Here is a 19,110-nt window from a genome sequence, read left to right as displayed (position 1 = left end):
AGCCCGCATCCAATGGTCAAGCGGAACGGGCAGTCCAAACTATCAAGCAGAGCTTGAAACGCATGACTGACGGTTCCCTGCAGACCCGGTTATCTCGGGTCCTGCTCAGCTACCGGAGGCGACCCCACTCACTTACTGGTGTTCCCCCTGCAGAATTGTTGATGAAGAGAGCACTCAAAACCAGGCTCTCCTTAGTCCACCCGGATCTTAATGATCATGTAGAAACCCGGCGCCACCGGCATAACGTGTACCACGATCGCGCGGCTGTATCGTGTGACATTGAGGTTAATGACCCTGTGTTTGTTCTTAATTACGGTCATGGTCTCAAATAGGTTACTGGCACTATTTTAGCCAAGGAGGGGAATAGAGTGTTTGTGGTCAAACTTTTGAATGGACAAACGTGCAGAAAGCATTTGGATTAGACCAAACTGCGATTCACCGACAACCAGGAACAGTTTGAAGAGGACCTTACCATCATTGATCCACCAACACACACCCAACCAGCAATCGACCTCGCGGTCAACCACGAGGATGAACCCACCATGCCCGACAGTCCGATCAGACCAGTCGCACTGCAGTGCAGCAATGATCCAACCGACTCACCAATGCCAGGACTTCAACTCAGGTGATCAACCCAGGAACGTAGAGCCCCGGATCGCCTCAACTTGTAAATAACTCGTATCTGAGACTTTGGCGGGGAGGGGGCGGCGAGGAGTGATGTTATGTATGTAAACTTTACTAGTGTGTAAGACATGTCACCAGGGTGGCGCACCTGTTGGAGACTGTTGCAAGGGTCACCTGCACACCCCGGGCAAGCAGGTATAAACAGCAGTCTACCATGCTGCTTCCTCACTCTGGGGTTACAATAAAGAGACCAAGGTCACAACAGTTTGAGCTTACTGTATACAATTTTATGAAGTTATTCTGAACATAACAATAATGAGGGGGCTTGACAAGGTGGATGCAGAATGTTTCCACTGATGGGGGAGACTAGAACTAGAGAGCATGATCTTAGAATAAAGGGCCGCCCATTTAAAACAGAGATGAGGAGAAATTTCTTCTCTGAGGGTTGTAAATCTGTGGAATTCGCTGCCTGAGAGAGCTGTGGAAGCTGGGACATTGAATAAATTTAAGACAGAAATAGACAGTTTCTTAAATGATAAGGGGATAAGGGGTTATGGGGAGCGGGCGGGGAAGTGGAGCTGAGTCCATGATCAGGTCAGCCATGATCTTATTGAATGGCGGAGCAGGCTCGAGGGGCTGTATGGCCTACCCCTGTTCCTTTTTCTTCTGTTCTTACAGAGCGTACATTGGATGAATTGGATATTTTTACTTACCATGGCTCGCTCGACACAATGGCATCAAACAAACATTGGTAGCACCATATCATCCTGCTTCGAATGCTGCAGCTAAAAGGTCGGTCAGGATTGTTAAGGAGGCTTTATGGAAACAAGTTCTACAGACTGGATCATCAGTGAGCATGAAGCACGGGTTGGCGAATTTTCTTCTCAAATACAGAACTACATCCCATTCTGCAACAGGTATACACCTGCTGAATTATTGATGAAGTGTAGGCTGAGGACGCATCTCAGTTTATTGCAACCGAACTTGTCTGATAAGGTAGAGAAAGCACAATTGGTGCAGAAACGTCATTATCATTCCGGTAGCAATGAGCATTGCTTCCAGAAGGGTGATCAGGTCAGAGTTCTCAGTCTGTCAAAAAGGGCAGGTCCACACAAATGGGACATTGGTACATTTATTCGGATATGTGGCACCAAGCAGTACTTAGTCAACATTGGTGACTACATCAGGAAGGTTCATGTGCATCAAATGTTTCTGGCGAGTGATGCACCTTTTGTACCACGAGTATGTGATTCTGAGTCTGACCTGGACGATGATCAGAGTGTGTTGGCAGCGCTAAGTATCCAACGGATACAACATCCATATTCCCACCGACTCAGAAGCAGCTGACTGGAGACGATTCTGCGTGTATGGGAAAAACTCGCAGAGACTCTGTATCTTCTGAGGGGAAAGTGGAGTTCGAGTTCAGTTGAGAAGATCAATGAGAAAACGCAAACCAACTAATCAGGACATTAATAACTGGGAATATCAAAACCTTAGGAAGAAAGCTAACACTAGGACTGATGTAAGGGTTTCACAGAAACTCAAGAGGACACAGGAAGATAAAAGTCAAGAATCCTATGATACACGCCCTGAAAACAGAAATTCCTCACGATGGTCTCCTGAGCCAAAGGAGAATATAGAAAATGGGCATGGTCAGCCAATTGCAAAGAAATGGAGGGCTGAGTAGGAGGAAGCTAAAAGCTTACATAAGGACACTCGGGTCCAGCAATCACATTTGTAAAATGGTAATCGTAATGTAGATGATTTTTTTGCAATATTGTATAAATAACTACAACAATGAATACCTTGCTTCGAAAAAGAGCAGTATTGTATGCACCTCTGAACATGCTCCCAGGTTTGTGGAGCTGTTGCACTGTGAGTGGCTTAGCCAGTCACGTGATATTCACAAAATGCAATAAAATCCCAGTTAATTGAGCTCTGGCATGATGTGGTGGGCTGTTGTGAGCCTGCTGTATGAACTGGTCGTGTTCAGTTTCATTGTTAAACCTTTGCTAATATACTAGCTAGTTCTTGCAGCTAATGTGTAGCTATGAATTCTTAAGCAAAGAACCATGAAGCAAATAAACTACAGCACCTTTCATAGTTCGTTTCCACCTACCTATCTCGTCATGTCCCCATACCTTTGCTAACTCCAGAAGACTTGCATTTATATAGAGCCTTTCACAACTACTGGGCATCCCAAAGGGCTTTATTGCCAATTAAGTACTTTTTGAAGTGTAGTCACTGTTGTAATGTAGGAAACGTGGCAGCACAGCAAACTCCTACAAACAGCAACGTTGTAATGACCAGATAATCTGTTTTTTTAGTGATGTTGATTGAGGGATAAATATTGGCCAGGACATCGATGAAAACTCCCCTGCTCTTCTTCGAAAGAGTGCGAGGGGATTTTTTACGACCATCTGAGAGAGTACCTGGTTTAACATCTGAAAGACGGCACCTCCGACAGTGCAGCACTCACTCAGTAGTGCACTGGAGTGCCAGCCTAGATTTTTGGGCTCAAGTCTCTGAAGTGGGACTTGAACCCAGAACCTTCTGACTCCGAGGTGCACTTTTTTTTGGAACCGTTTAAAATAAAAGGCCTCAAAACATTGGTCACAGATGAGCAAAAGATTTATACCATTACAAGAGACACAGGTACCCTAATATTGCACAATTAACTCCTTTGATTGGCAGAGTGGCTACCTTTTGACAAACAGATGCCAAGTAAACTTTCTGAAGCTGTAACCAGCATTTGTTATACTTAATTATTTGAGAATCTTGTCCACGAATGCACCTACCCATTTCCAAAAGCAGAAGGTACAGAACTCCAGCAGTCCAAAGGTTTTCCAGCTGAATATAACTTGGTGACTGTCTTTTAGAACATAATAGGAGCAGGAGTAGGCTATACGGCCACTCGAGCCTGCTCCAGCATTCAATAAGATCATAGCTAAGCTGATCTTGGCCTCAACTCCACTTCCCTGCCTGTTCCCTATACCCCTTGTCTCCCCTAAAGTTCAAAAATCTGTCTATCTCAGCCTTGAATATACTCAGTTACACCGCTCTCTGGGGTAGAGAATTCCAAAGATTCATGACCCAATGAAAATAAATTCCTCCTCGTCGCTGTCTTAAATGGGAGACCCCTTATTGTGAAACTATGCCCCCTAGTTCTAGATTCCCCCACGAGGGGAAACATCCTCTCTGCATCTACCCTGTCAAGCCCCCTCAAAATCTTATATGTTTCAATAAGATCACTTCTCATTCTTCGAAACTCCAACTAGGCCCAACCTGTTGAACCTTTTTGAACCCGTTCATAACATGTGTCTCAATGGGATTCATGCAACAATCTAATCTGAACATTTCTCAAATACATCTTTTTCCCCGAGTGTGCTGATGCCCTTGCTGCAGGTAGAAGCACCTCGACAACCGCCTCCTCTCCTGACATCATCACGCTTCCTGGCGTGCCGTTGCTTGTTTGGGAGCGGAAGTGAGGTGGGGCGGCCGGCCGGAAGTGGTGTGCTGGGTGAAGTTTAGTGCGCAGTGTGGCTGATGTGAGGCGGAGCGACGGTGGACGGCGGAGAGTGAGGATCGTCGGTACGCAGAGCAGAGGCTACATCGCTGTGATCGGTCAGTCAGGGGCGGGCGATGGGGCCCGCCTCCCACTAACCCACCCCCACCCTCACCATTCCGCGGCGCGCCTGCTGGGCCCCGGGCTTGAGTATTATTTCAGGCGAAGGCCGGGATTCTCGGCACTGGCCCATCCCCGGTCTCGAAAGCTGGGCCCGGACTCTGCGGAGACGGACTGATCTGGTCTGATCCTCTCTCTCTCCGCTGGTCGGGCGTCGATTTCCACCCCCGAGAGGGGGAGGGGGTCGGCGGCTGCGGCTCTGGGTTTGTAAGGCGGAGGCGGCACTAGGTTTGTAAGGCGGAGGCGGCTGAGCGCTCGCTAGGCCTCTCCGTCAAGCCTTGCCGGCGCTGTGCCCTCGGGAGGGAGGTGCCTGAATCGGGCCGGACCCGCAGGAGGGAGGGTTGGCGGGGTTTCCGCGCCGACGCCGTCTATCAGTTTACAGCCGCCGCCCGCTTTCCCCCGAACCCCTGTTTGCTGCCACTGACAACTGGCTCCACACAGCGCGGCATCGGGCCCGCAATCCCGCTGCTAGCTGAAATAATATATATGAATATTGCAGGCACCTGAAGCGGGCTTATAGTGGCTGCTTGAACACTGGTACCGCTTAATTTTTTTGTACTTTTTTATTACTGTCATCAGTCCCATCTCTTGAGATCTTAAGCCTCACATTCGACTGCCAAGGTTTAATTAAATTGCCACTATTTTTGTTTTGAAAGCATAGTGCTAGTTATAGCAACATGGACAACGCTTTATTTACTGATGAGGAAAATGTTCATTGCAAGCCTGACTTAAGTTTGAAATAACTGAAGTAGCACAGACATGAGGAAATGTCCCCAAATCATGTATTTTAAGATGCCTCCTGGGCGAAAACACTGATTTTTTTTGTTACCTTCTGGTATTTAATAAAAGCTCTCAATTGAGAGGAAGAAAGTGGCATTGGTATATAAGCTGCCATTGACAATTATGAGATGATGATTAATAAATGAGCATCATTATCTTGTACACAAAATTAAACATGCGGTACAACAGTGTTAAGCCAACACTGCACTGGAGCTTGTTATGCATATTATATACTGATGAGTCCATAGCCTTTTCAAGTTGTTGTTTTGAGCAATACTTAATCAGAAATGTAGCTGCTAAACTCATGGTACAAAAGGTTTAATGTCAATAGCTTTGCTACACTGTAAATATTTGCTTTGGTTTTAAGTAAAATTTACATATAAATGAATATTTGTGAATCAAATTTGCTGAGTGCACAACTACAGTGCAGTGCAGATAGACTTGTTCAATATATGATACAGCATCCATTGCTTGTAGCTAATCAGACCATCTGATTTTAAAGTAGGCCCTACTGTGGGTTCCATTAATAGAAATCTCAGAAGCAATTGGAAACATTGAACTGCAATAATATTTTTAAAAGGTGCATTCTTAAACTTTTTTAAAAAATTGAACGTTTGAGTAGATGGAAATTGATTCACTCTTAGTAATGAAGCTCCCCTCTTTATTCTTGATATTTACACCATTGATTTTCATTGTTATGTAGTCCTGCTTAAGGTAAAGTGGTGGTTTATCTATTTTATAGAAACTTGTAATGCACTTCTGTTTTGTTTAGAAAGTGTATGGTGACTTGACAGTTGTATCTGCCACTAATACATTTGCGAGAGTTAAATGATAAAAATTGCTAACGGTAATGAAAAATAAATTCAGAATGTTCCAAATGTTTGCTTTATGAAAACACTCCACAAAGATGGATGGCACCCAATCAGTACCCAAAACTTAGGCTTAAGGGCACTACAAATTGAAAACTTAGCTGGTATGCTCTGTTCAGTTAGATCATGGTTGATCTGTACCTGAACTCTATACACTGTAGCTCCATATCCCTTGATACCCTTACCTAACACAAATCTATTGATCTCAGTCTTGGAAACTTGCTTGTCAAGCAACCACAGCCTTTTGGGGGGAGAGAATTCTAGATTTTATCATGCCAATGCATTAGTATTGTGCTGCTTATGTGATGCCCTTAATTCATCATTTGCATTTCTGCCACAACTGGAGACAGAACTTAACCATCAATACTTCACCTCGATCTTATATAATTCACATTGCTGTCTCCAGATATTCTATAGGTCTTTTTTAATTGTTTTAGACATGCCATGGACCATTGTGCACTGACATTCCAGTGGCAATGCATGTAATTTGTGGTCAATTTTAAATTCAAATTCCCCCCTCATTCTCATAATTAGCAAGTTTGAGTTAGACACAGACACAAGAGTTCTTATTTTCCTATCATTTGACTGTCAGGGTTGGGACCATTTTCTTATGTAACGTGGAAGGCAAAGCAAAGGGTGGGTTGATCTTGTGATATTACTTTGGACTCTAGATCTTTTTTTTTGTGCTGTCATCATCATATGCAGTCCCTCGAAATCGAGGAAGACTTGTTTCCATTCCAAAAGTGAGTTCTCGGATGACTGAACAGTCCAATATGAGAATTACAGTCTCTGTTGCAGGTGGGGCAGTTGTTGGAGGAAAGGGTGGGTGGGGAGTCTGGTTTTCTGCACATTCCTTCCGCTGCCTGCGCTTGTTTTCTGCATGCTGTCGGCGACTAGACTTGATGCTCAGCACCCTCCTTCATCGTCCGCATTACCGAGACAAGACTCCCAAAGGAAGCGCTCTACTCTGAACTCCTGCCCGGCAAGTAATCCCCAGGTGGGCAGAGGAAACGTTTCAAGGACACCCTCAAAGCTGCCTTGATCAAGTGCAACATCCCCACTAACACCTGGGAATCCCTGGCCAAAGACTGCCCTAAGTGGAGGAAGAGCATGCGGGAGCACCCTGTACTGCATCTCGGTGCTCCATTTATATTGTGTGCTTGATTGCAACTGATACAGGAAAAGGAGCCGTGTTTGGTTTGCACAGTTTTAGATTGTGACTCAGCATCCCCAATAGCTGAGATTCAAATTTGTTATTGATGCACACGGCTTAGTGACCCAGTGGCATAAAGCATAGCTGGCACCAATGGCAGTGTTTATATTGCAGTTAGAGGGGAGAACTGCTAATTTTGGAGTTGTCTGCAAATCGCCTTTCCCATCAGGTTACGGGACCTCAAAGTATTGATGCTGCCTTATTCATCAAGCTACCAGTATAGCCTTCACTTAATATTTGGTAAAATACAGCATGGCATTGGGTATTACCTCCTTACCTTGGCACTGGCTTCATATTCGCAAAGATGTAGACATCATATTAGCTTCCTTTTCAGCACTTACCAAAAAAAATGAAAAGCTTTGCAGTATTCTATATTGTTTTAATGAAACAAGAAGTGACGTGGGTTGTGCATTAGTGATTTGCGGCCCTAATTTGTTAAAGTGGCCAAGCTCTCAAAACCACAAGCTGTTGCAATTAATTCATTTGTTTTTCCCTGTTGTACTATCCTATAAATCTGCAGAGCAGCCTCCTTACTAGAAAATACCAGTTAATGCTGAGCATGCATTTGGTCTGTTCTGCACAGTGCAGTTGGCAGGAGTAAAGCAAAAATGAATGTCTGTTACTGAGGAAGAGGAGCGGAAACTCCATTAGTGGCCAAAAATGTGTGCATGACTTCCAATTGGAGCATCTCGCCCATACTGGTGTGAAGTGGACAATTATATCAGGAATGGGTTTTTCTTTCAAGTGCAAATGCGGATGGGCTTGAATCTCTTGTTCACTGCTCAGCATTCTTAACATTCTTGTCTCATCTTTTATGAAAGGTGAAAGCTACTCAGTTGCTTTCTCATTGATGTAATTTCATCAAGTACAACCTGTAAGCCATGCAGAAACATTTCAGTTGTTGCTTCGTACTGAAATAGTGGTGGATGTATGTATGGCACCAGTTCACAATGTTTGAAGTGAGCTGGATTATGGGAGACCTTGGAGCACGAGCATAAATCATTTAATGGGCAAACATGAAATACCTAAGTTTATGATTGCTATACTTCCAACCTGTCCCTAACCATTATCCCATTCCTTGCTCAATGTCATGAAATGAGCTTCTGAACATTCTACAAATTGGGATTTTTACAATGTGATGCATGGGCAAATGTTGAAATGGGCCACAATAGAGGGGTGGGGGTGGGCTTCAAGTGAACCAATTCAGTTGGGTCAGCTGAGGAACAGTTGTACTACACTGGTGATGCTGTTTTCATTTGGAGTTGTTAAAAAGCCTGTTGAGTACTAGTAAAAGCAATATAAATGTTCTTAACCTTCCAATGTTAAAGAAGTGGTCTATGATTGGGAGTTTTCATACTGTGAGTTTGCCATCAATGATTTTTGATTGGATTAAAATAAAATCAACAGTCAGCAATAGCTGCCAACACAAAATGGAAGTGTAGCCAATCAAATCATTCAAAATTATAATTTAAATCGTTTTGGTTGCGCTTTTCAGCTACCTGCTGCACTGGTTATAAACTCATACTGCATTTACAAACAGTGCAGTAACCTAAGCAAGGGCAGTGATTGTCTAGGTGCCTCCCCAGCACTGCCAGACTACAAAAGCCCTTTGACCTCTGTCATTCTAGTTCTGCCAAGCTCTGAAGCTTCCCTTTTCCCAAAGTGATCTGAGATCTCCGGCATCTTTTCTCTACACCCCCCGGCCCCCGCATATGGCCAAACCAAGGGCCTCCTATCAAATCTTGCCAAATTCTAGGACCATCTCTACAGTGGCATTAACCCAGAGGCACCAAGCCTCTCTTCCCACACTTAATACTAAGGTTGCTAACCTTTCTGATGCTCCAAACGCTAATACACGTAGCATAAGGAACAAGTGCATTAGAAGCACAATTTCAGCTTAAAAGGTCACTGAGACCTGGCTGCAACCTGGGCCGGACTGAGAGATCATTATACCAGGCTATAAGGTCTTTAGAAAGTACAAGGAAATTGGAAAAGGGGAGGAGTTGCAATATTGCTAACGGTAACTATTACAGCATTAGAAAGGGGATGTCAGGTTGAGCAGGCAGTAGACATTCTCTGGGTAATAAAAAAGATTTAAGACTTGGAGAGTTGTCTACAGACCTCTTGCTGTCCGTGATAAAGCAGCGGATGCATAATTACAGAGATCAGAAAAGTTAGTTGCAAAATGAGTGGAGATGAGGAGGAATTTTTTCTGAGGGTCATGAATCTTTGGAATTCTTTACCCCAGAGAGCTGTGGAGGCTGGATCATTGAATACATTCAAGGTGGAGATACAGATTTTTGAACTACACGGGAGTCGCGGGTTCTGGGGAACAGGCAGGAAATTGAAGTTGAGACCAAGATCAGATCAGCCATGATCTTATTGAATGGCATCTGGCAGAGCAGGCTCAAGGGGTCATATAGCCTAATCCCACTCCTAATTCTTATGTTCTTAAATTAGTGAACAATCTAATGGTAAGTGAATACCTAACTATGAACATAACATGATTGAATTTGACATTAGATTTGAGAGGGAGAAGGGTGAGTAACAAACTAAAGTTTTGAATTTAGATAAGGCAGATTTTGGCAGGATGTGGCAGAAATTGACCACAGTGGACTAGGCAGAAGTATTAATGAAAAAAACTACAGTTCAACAGTGGAAGGTGTTCAAACAAGTATTGGTAGAACACAAGACCTGTATATCCCCAAAAGGGCAAGAGTTCTATTTGCGTAATTAAATAACTTTGGTCAAGAGAAGTGAGTGATAGTATAAACCTAAAGAAAGGGCTTGTACGAATGTAAAGAACGGTAGAGATCCCGTGGACTGGGAGAGATACAAAGAATAGCAAAGGGATGCAAAGTTGTAAGCGTTTCAAAAAGGAATGAGAGAAAAACTTGAGACATCAGCAGCAACTTGCATTTATATAACCCCTTTTAAGTCCATTGGACTCCCCAAAGTGCTTTGCAGCCAAAGAAGTACTTTTTTGAAGTGCAGTCACTGTAGAAAACACGGCAGCCATTTTGTGCACAGCAAGCTCCCACAAACAGCAATGCAATAATGACCAGATAATCTGTTTTTGATTGAGGGATTAAATATTGGTCAAGACACTGGCATCAAAATAATGCCATGAGACCTTTTACATCCACCCAAGAGAGCAGACGGGGCCTCGGTTTAACATCTCATCCAAAGGATAACATTTTTGACAGTGCAGCACTGGAGTGTCAGCCTAGATTTTTGTGGTCAATTCTCTGAAGTGGAACTTGAACCCACTGACTCGGGCGAGGGTGCTACTAGCTGAGTCACAGCCGATACATTAAAGGTTTTTACAAGTATGTTGAGTGAAAGAGGATGGCTAAGAGTAATGTGGGCCACTTACAGACCGACACTGTAAATTGGTGAAATTGTAATTGGAAATTATGAAATGGGAAACTTGGTAAATACTTGCTTTGTATTGGTCTTCACAGTAGATAGTGAGGATAAAGTCCAAGAGATTGAGGAAAACTTAAAAAAAAAATAAGGGAGGACTTTACTCTTAATACAAGTTTTTTTTTAAAAAAAGGTAATGGAGAAAATAATGACTTAAGATAGACAAATCTCTAGGACCTGATCGTTTCCACCCCAGAATATTAAAATAAGTAGTTGAGGAAATCGTAGCTGTTCTTGTCATGATCTTTCAAAACTCTCTTGATTTAGGAATTATTTAAGAAAGGTAGGAGAGATAAACTAGAAAATGATAGGCCTATTAGTCTTAACATCTGTTGTGGGGAAGCTACTGGAATCTGTTTGGGGATAGTGTGACTTCAAATATGAGCGGATCAGAGAAAGAGATTGGATTTGTAAAGGGCAAGTCATGTTTAATGAGCCTAGTTGAATTTTTTGAGAAGTTAATTAATGTGATGGATATGGGAGTGTGTATGGATGTTATTTATATGGATTTCCAGAAGGCATTCAACAAGGCTCCACATGAAAGACTTCTAACAAAAATGGGAACGTATGGGATGGAGGCAACCATTATTAACTTGGGTAGGAAATTGGTTAGGAGGTAGGAGATTGAAGTATTGATAATAGGTATGTACTCAAATTGGCACGTTTCGGGTACTTGGGCTGCAGCTTTTCACTATTTATCAATGACTTGGATGAAGGAGTAGAGTTGTATATCCATGTTTGCTGATGACACCAAGTTAGGTGTCAATAAATAGTGTAGATGGGAGCAGAAAGTTGCAAAGGGACATTGGATTAAGTGAGTGGGCAAAAATGGAGTTCAATATGGGGTAGTGTGAGGTCATCCACCTTGGACCCAAGATGGATCTGAGTATTTTCTAAATGGTGAAACTGCGAAATATGGATGAGCAGAGAGATTTAGAAGACCATGTACAGATATCTCAAAGCTAGTAGGTTTATCTCCAGGGCTGCAATACAAAGAGTGGTAGTTACATTAGCTATATGAAGCTCTAGTTTGATCTCATTTAGAAAACTGCGTTCAGTTCTGAGAACTGTTCCTCAGGAAGGATATATTGGCATTGAGAAGGGGGCAGCGCAGATTCATCTGAATGATACCGGGGATTAAAGGGTTAACCAGATTGCCTAGACTAGGCTTGGAAATAAAAAGTGATCTAATTTAGGTATTAAAGATGATTAAAGGAGTTGACAAGGTCGATAGAGAAACTGTTTCCTCCAATGGAGTCCAGAACAACGGGGAATAACCTTAAAATTAGAGCTAGACTGTCCAGGGTCATATCAGGAAGCACCTCACACAAAGGGTAGTGGAAAACTGAAAATCTCCAAAAAGCTGCTGAGGCTAAGTCGATTGAAAAGTTCAAAACTGAGAATGATAGATTTTTTGTTGGGCAAGGGTATTGAGGGTTGTGGAATAAAGGTGGGTAGATGGAGTCAATATACAGATCGGCATGATCTAATTGGTTGAAAAGGTTCGAAGGGCTGAGTGGCCGACTCATGTTCCAAAACCCTGGAATTCACTAGTGCAACCAGACTGCAACACTTCCACCAATATAGCAATATTGTTACCCCAACCCCCAGTGCCATGCTCCCACAGACCATCGTCTGTGCTCCACATCCAAGCACCAACTTTCACTCCAAACCCCCCCAACCCCCAAACTGCCAGCGCACATAGACCTTGGTATCCTACTCACCCCACTCAAATTATTCACTTCTTCCACCATTTTATTACACAAGTCTACTTTCTGCAGCATTGCCAGATCCAGAACCACCCACTAATGCGACTGAAGCTTGGCACTGCTTCCCAATAACAGCTTCAAAACCCCACAATCCTGCACCTGCTGTTGCTAAACTCCAGCTGTTGTGGATCATCTTCCTGTGTGTCCTGGAATTTGAAAAAGATGAAAAAATTCAAATGACCATTATCATCATCCCTCGAGGAAGACTTGCTTCCACTCCTGAAGTGAATTCTTTGGTGGCTGAACAGTCCAATACGAGAGCCACAGACTCTGCCACAGGTGGGACAGATAGTCGTTGAGGGAATGGGGGTGGGACTGGTTTGCCGTACGCTCTTTGGGGGAGTGCAGCGAAGATTCACCAGACTGATTCCTGGGAAGGCGGGACTGACATATGAGGCGAGACTGGATCAACTGGGCCTTTATACATTGGAGTTTAGAAGGATGAGAGGGGATCTCATAGAAACTTAGAAGATTCTGACGGGACTGGACAGGTTAGATGCGAGAAGAATGTTCCCGATGATGGGCAAGTCCAGAACCAGGGGACACAATTTTAGGATGAGGAGTAGGCCATTTAGGACTGAGATGAGGAGAAACTACTTCACTCAGAGTTGTTAACCTGTGGAATTCCCTACCGCAGAGAGTTGTTGATGCCAGTTCATTGGATATATTCAAGAGGGAGTTCGATATGGCCGTTACGACTAAAGGGATCAAGGGGTATGGAGAGAAAGCAGGAAAGGGGTTCTGAGGGAATGATCAGCCATAATCTTATTGAATGGTGGTGCAGGCTCGAGGGGCTGAATGGCCTACTCCTGCACCTATTTTCTATGTTTCTTTGTTTCCGCTGCCTGCGCTTGATTTCTGCATGCTCCTGGCGTTGAGACTCGAGCTCCTCAGCGCCTTCTCGGATGTACTTCCTCCACTTAGAGCGGTCTTGAGCCAGGGACTCCCAGATATCAGTGGCGATGTCTCACTTTATGGGTGTCCTTGTAATGTTTCCGCTGCCCACCTTTGGCTCATTTGCCCTGAAGGAGCTCTGAGTAGAGCACTTACTTTGGGAGTCTCGTGTCTGGCATGCGAACTATGTGGCCTGCGCAGCAGAGCTGATCGAGTGTGGTCAGGGTTTCAATGCTAGGGATGTTGGCCTGGATGAGGACGCTGATGTTGGTGCACCTGTCCTCCCAGGGGATTTGTAGGATCTTGCGGAGACATCATTGGTGATTTCTCCAGCGACTTCAGGTAACTGCTGTACATGGTCCATGTCTCTGAGCCATACAGGAGGGCGGGTATTACCACAGCCCTGTAGACCATGAGCTTGGCAGTTTTGAGGGCCTGGCCTTCAAACACTCTTTTCCTCAGGTGGCTGAAGGCTGCACTGGCGCACTGGATGCAGTGTTGGATCTCGTTGTCGTTGCCTGCTCTTGTTGATAGGAGGCTCCTGAGATATGGGAAGTGGTCCAGGGCCGCGCCTTGGATCTTGATGACTGGGGGGCAGTGCTGTGCGGTGAGGACAGGCTGGTGGGGAGGACCTTTGTGTCACGGATGTTTAGCGTAAGGCCCATGCTTTCATACGCCTCACTCAGTAAATACGTCGACTATTTACTGGAGTTCAGCCTCTGCGCAGACACAAGCGTTGTCCGCGTACTTAGAAACATAGAAAATAGGTGCAGGAGTAGGCCATTCGGCTCTTCTAGCCTGCACTGCCATTCAGTGAGTTCATGGCTGAACATGCAACTTCAGTACCCCATTCCTGCTTTCTCGCCATACCCCTTGATCCCCCTAGTAGTAAGGACTTCATCTCACTCCTTTTTGAATATATTTAGTGAATTGGCCTCAACAACTTTCTGTGGTAGAGAATTCCACAGGTTCACCACTCTCGGTGAAGAAGTTTCTCCTCATTTCGGTCCTAAATGGCTTACTCCGTATCCTTGGACTGTGTCCCCTGGTTCTGGACTTCCCCAACATTGGGAACATTCTTCCTGCATCTAACCTGTCTAACCCCGTCAGAATTTTAAACGTTTCTATGAGGTCCCCTCTCATTCTTCTGAACTCCAGTGAATACAAGCCCAGTTGATCCAGTCTTTCTTGATAGGTCAGTCCCACCATCCCGGGAATCAGTCTGGTGAACCTTCGCTGCACTCCCTCAATAGCAAGAATGTCCTTCCTCAAGTTAGGAGACCAAAACTGTACACAATACTCCAGGTGTGGCCTCACCAAGGCCCTGTACAACTGTAGCAACACCTCCCTGCCCCTGTACTCAAATCCCCTCGCTATGAAGGCCAACATGCCATTTGCTTTCTTAACCGCCTGCTGTACCTGCATGCCAACCTTCAATGACTGATGTACCATGACACCCAGGTCTCGTTGCACCTCCCCTTTTCCTAATCTGTCACCATTCAGATAATAGTCTGTCTCTGTTTTTACCACCAAAGTGGATAACTTCACATTTATCCACATTATACTTCATCTGCCATGCATTTGCCCACTCACCAAACCTATCCAAGTCGCTCTGCAGCCTCATAGCATCCTCCTCGCAGCTCACACTGCCACCTAACTTAGTGTCATCCGCAAATTTGGAGATACTACATTTAATTCCCTCGTCTAAATCATTAATGTACAGTGTAAACAGCTGGGGCCCCAGCACAGAACCTTGCGGTACCCCACTAGTCACTGCCTGCCATTCTGAAAAGTCCCCATTTACTCCTACTCTTTGCTTCCTGTCTGACAACCAGTTCTCAATCCATGTCAGCACACTACCCCCAATCCCATGTGCTTTAACTTTGCACATTAATCTCTTATATAGGACCTTGTCGAAAGCCTTCTGAAAGTCCAAATATACCACATCAACTGGTTCTCCCTTGTCCACTCTACTGGAAACATCCTCAAAAAATTCCAGAAGATTTGTCAAGCATGATTTCCCTTTCACAAATCCATGCTGACTTGGACCTATCATGTCACCTCTTTCCAAATGCAGTGCTATGACATCCTTAATAATTGATTCCATCGTTTTACCCACTACCTGATGTCAGGCTGACCGGTCTACAATTCCCTGTTTTCTCCCTCCTTTTTTTAAAAAGTGGGGTTACATTGGCTACCCTCCACTCCATAGGAACTGATCCAGAGTCAATGGAATGTTGAAAAATGACTGTCAATGCAACTGCTATTTCCAAGGCCACCTCCTTAAGTACTCTGGGATGCAGTCCATCAGGCCCTGGGGATTTATCGGCCTTCAATCCCATCAATTTCCCCAACACAATTTCCCGACTAATAAGGAATTCCCTCAGTTCCTCCTCCTTGCTAGACCCTCTGATCCCTTTTATATCCGGAAGGTTGTTTGTGTCCTCCTTAGTGAATACCGAACCAAAGTACTTGTTCAATTGGTCTGCCATTTCTTTGTTTCCCCGTTATGACTTCCCCTGATTGACTGCAGGGGACCTACGTTAGTCTTTACTAACCTTTTTCTCTTTACATATCTCTAGAAACTTTTGCAATCCGTCTTAATGTTCCCTGCAAGCTTCTTCTCGTACTCCATTTTCCCTGCCCTAGTCAAACCCTTTGTCCTCCTCTGCTGAGTTCTAAATTTCTCCCAGTCCCCGGGTTCGCTGCTATTTCTGGCCAATTTGTATGCCACTTCTTTGGCTTTAACACGATCCCTGATTTCCCTTGATAGCCTTGGTTGAGCCACCTTCCCTTTTTTATTTTTACGCCAGACAGGAATGTACAATTGTTGTAGTTCATCCATGCGGTCTCTAAATGTCTGCCATTGCCCATCCAGTCAACCCCTTAAGTATCATTCGCCAATCTATCCTAGCCAATTCACGCCTCATACCTTCAAAGTTAGCCTTCTTTAAGTTCTGGACCATGGTCTCTGAATTAACTGTTTCATTCTCCATCCTAATGTAGAATTCCACCATATTATGGTCACTCTTCTCCAAGGGGCCTCGCACAACGAGATTACTAATTAATCCTCATTACACAACACCCAGTCTAAGATGGCCTCCCCCCTAGTTGGTTCCTCGACATATTGGTCTAGAAAACCATCCCTTATGCACTCCAGGAAATCCTCCTCCACCGCATTGCTTCCAGTTTGGTTAGCCCAATCTATGTGCATATTAAAGTCACCCATTATAACTGCTGCACCTTTATTGCATGCACCCCTAATTTCCTGTTTGATGCCCTCCCCAACATTACTACTGTTTGGAGGTCTGTACACAACTCCCACTAACGTTTTTTGTCCTTTGGTGTTCTGCAGCTCTACCCATATGGATTCCACATCATCCAAGCGAATGTCCTTCCTAACTATTGCATTAATCTCCTCCTTAACCAGCAATGCTACCCCACCTCCTTTTCCTTTTATTCTATCCTTCCTAAATGTTGAATACTCCGGGATGTTAAGTTCCCAGCCCTGATCATCCTGGAGCCACGTCTCTGTAATCCCAATCACATCATATTTGTTAACATCTATTTGCATAGTTAATTCATCCACCTTATTACGGATACTCCTTGCATTAAGACACAGTAGCTCGACGACTGAAGTTGGGGTGGTCTTGGACCTGGCCTGGAGACAGCGCAGGTTGAACAGGTTCCCACTGGTTCTGTAGATTAGTTCCACTCCAGCGGGGAGCTTGCTGACTGAGGCGGAGCATGGCGGTGAGAAAGATTGAGAAGAGAGTTGGGGCGATGATGCAGCCCTGTTTGACCCCGGTCTGGACATGGATTCGGTCTGTGATGGATCCGTTGGTAAGGATCGTTGCCTGCATGTTGTCATGGAGGATGGTGACGACTTTTCAGGGCATCCAAAACGGAGGAGGACGCTCCATCGATCCTCACAGTTGACAGTGTCAAAGGCCTTTGTAAGGTTGAAGGCGGCCATGTATAAGGGCTGGTGCTGCTTTCTGCATTTTTCCTGTAGCTGTCGCGCTGTAAAAATCATGTCCGTTGTGCCCCGTAGGGGACGAAATCCGCACACTGACTCCGGGAGGAGCTCCTCGGCTACAGGAAGAAGACAGTTGAGGAAGTTTCTAGCGACGACTTTCCCAGTGGCTGATAGCAGGAAGATTCCTCTGTAATTGTCGCAGTCGGACTTGTCCACTTTTTCAAAGATGGCCATGATTACTACATCTGAGATCCCCCGGCATGCTCTCCTCCCTCCAGATGAGCAAGATGAGATTGTGTATTCGCACCAGCAGTGTGTCTCCGCCATACTTCAATGCCTCAGCAGGGATTCCATCCGCACCCATAGCCTTGTTGTTTTAAGCTGCCTTAAAGCTTTTTCTACCTCGTACAATGAAAACTGCTGAAATGTTGCTAAAAATCCAACTGGTTTACCAGAGTCCTTCAGGACCGGGAGGGAGCCTGTCATCCCTACCAGCCTGGCTTGCATGTGACTCCAGACATTGGGCCAAAATTTGCGCAGGAGTTGCTCCACTTTTTTTTGGAGCAACTTGATTTTTCTGGAGTATCTTAAAAATCCCCACTCTGTACATTTAATTTGCGTCAGTGTAAGTGAGTTAGTTAGGATTTTAAAAGTATTTTTTTCCAAACGAGAACGTTTCCAGCCACCTACACACGTTTTGGCCATTTAAGCCAGTTTGCACAGCTAATAGTTGCTTCAAACTAACTTAGGCCGCACAGAAAACCCTTGGAGAGTTAAGAAATCAGCACGGGTAGATAATGACTTGACTGAAGAATGTGAATAGGATCAAACAGCTATACAGGACTGAAAACTTTGCAAAGTTAATTTACTATATAACAGAAGCATTCAAGTTTAAACTACTTATATTTACATAATTTTTTTCAAAATATCCAATTAAAAAATAGAAGTACTTCCTGCTCGTAGGAAAGTATTTTCATTAATAGGGTTAAGGAAAGTCTTGAGTAAGCTCATTAAAAATTACTGGTAACACAGTTATCACTCCTCTCTCGTCTTTCCTCCTCCTGGATCAAAACTCTCCTCTCCTTTCCCCGCACCCCCACCCCCCCCTCCCAAAAAAAAAAAATCAAGTCTCCCTGCACTAACCTGTTTCTTGTAGCCCTCAGCGTGGGAAGGCAGCGGCCGGCTACTCGGCCCGGGATAGGGGCGGGGCGAGTTGGATCCCTCGCTGCAGGCATCAATCATGGGAGGAGCTACTGTGCATGCGCACAACTGCCGGCATTCTTTTGGGCGCAGGGCCCGAGCTCTTGGGGCCCCCCCCCCCCCAAATGGACTTGCCATGCCGCGCCAAGCCCCGGGAGAATCTGCAGATGGGCCAGAATCCCGGGACATCTTTTTGCCGCTGTTTGGATCGTAGGAAGTCAGCACATCTCACGTGAGTGTGCCGAAAAAAACCGGGGGCCAAATTTGGGTGGTTGACTTTTAATGCCTTTAAAACCTAGAAATGGGCTTTGCTGTTGTCTTCCAAATCTCAAGAAAATACAATAGGTGAATGTATGACCACTCATTTACAGTTTTTAAAACAAGAAAACTGTCAGCTGCAGAATTTGATCTTCATTGCGTTGATAAAATTCCCAAGCCTGGTGCACTTTTAAATGTCACGCTAGCTTTATCTTGACGCTTGCATTTTGTTTATAGGTCCTGCTACAAAACAACTTAACTTCTGACTCGCCTTGAGCAATGCCACAGTTGCGCACCAGTAAAGTGAAAACTGAATTTGACTTTGTTGCTGTAAATCGGTGACAATGATGCACAAGAGTAGGCCGTTCAACTTTTTAAAATGTATTAATTCATCGCTGGCAAGGCAGCATTTA

The 19,110-nt window shown here is 44.6% G+C and overlaps 1 protein-coding gene across 2 annotated transcripts in view; it reads left to right on the top strand.

The window, feature by feature from the left end:
• Positions 1–4,113: 4,113 nt before the first annotated feature.
• fam168b (family with sequence similarity 168 member B) overlaps positions 4,114–19,110 on the top strand; it is a 42,296-nt gene continuing 27,299 nt past the window's right edge. The window contains exon 1 of one of the 2 annotated variants that reach the window (XM_070883353.1): positions 4,114–4,248. The gene's annotated coding sequence lies outside the window, so the exon portion shown is untranslated. The remainder of the gene's footprint in view (positions 4,249–19,110) is intronic. The other variant, XM_070883352.1, reaches the window with a different exon arrangement.

Source organism: Pristiophorus japonicus, chromosome 6 (assembly GCF_044704955.1).
Source record: "Pristiophorus japonicus isolate sPriJap1 chromosome 6, sPriJap1.hap1, whole genome shotgun sequence".
In the NCBI taxonomy this organism is placed as follows: Eukaryota; Metazoa; Chordata; class Chondrichthyes; family Pristiophoridae; genus Pristiophorus; species Pristiophorus japonicus.
This window is presented reverse-complemented; position numbering and strand designations above follow the sequence as displayed.